Consider the following 922-nt stretch of genomic DNA (forward strand, 5'->3'; position numbering starts at 1 on the left):
ACAGATGCTAAATCATTAAGACTCGAAGAATACCGTCCAATATACCTAAATGCTAAAGTATCTTAGTTTTGACATCATACAAAATACATCTAAGGGGAAGTTACACTCACTACTAGGAATCACCTCTAACACATGAAGGTGATGAAGATTGGGGAAGAAAATCAGAAAAATTAATGGTGATGATGATGATGAGTTTCTTATTCTTCTTCCCTTCTTTCCCTTCTCTTCTTTCTTACCTCTTTCCTTCTCTCATTTCTCTTAGTGATTTTTCTCTCCTTCTCTTTCTTATTCTTATCCATCTTTTCCTTCTTTTTTCTTACACCGCATAAATATATACATACACGCGCGCACACATGCATATATATATATATATATATATATATATATATATATATATATATATATATATATATATATATATATATATATATATATATATATATATATATATATATATATATATATATATAATAAGAGAAAAATATCTCAATTGATATTTTATCTTCTAGTATCAATTGAGCAATTATTAATGCTACCAAAAATGCTCCTTCTTGTACTAATTAAATTTTTTTAGTCACTTTCAATAAAGATTAATTTCTTTTGAGTCCACTGTTTACTCTATTTGTCCCAACTGAAAACTTATACAACACTTAAAACTATATGAATTATTACAATCCTAACAACTATTTTGTAATTTTGAAATGTATCATTTGATTAAACCATTTATAATGTTATTTATTTTTCTTAAAATAATTTTTTAATAATAAATTATTATAATATAACTTTTTAACCATATTTTTCAGAAAACATTAAATATAATTTAAATTCAATAAAAATAAAAATAAAATTAATTTATAAACGCGCATCACATGGGTCTTAATCTAATAATATATTAAATCTGAAATGGTGGACTATATCACAA

Source organism: Lathyrus oleraceus, chromosome 3, assembly GCF_024323335.1.
Source record: "Lathyrus oleraceus cultivar Zhongwan6 chromosome 3, CAAS_Psat_ZW6_1.0, whole genome shotgun sequence".
Taxonomy (NCBI): Eukaryota; Viridiplantae; Streptophyta; class Magnoliopsida; order Fabales; family Fabaceae; genus Lathyrus; species Lathyrus oleraceus.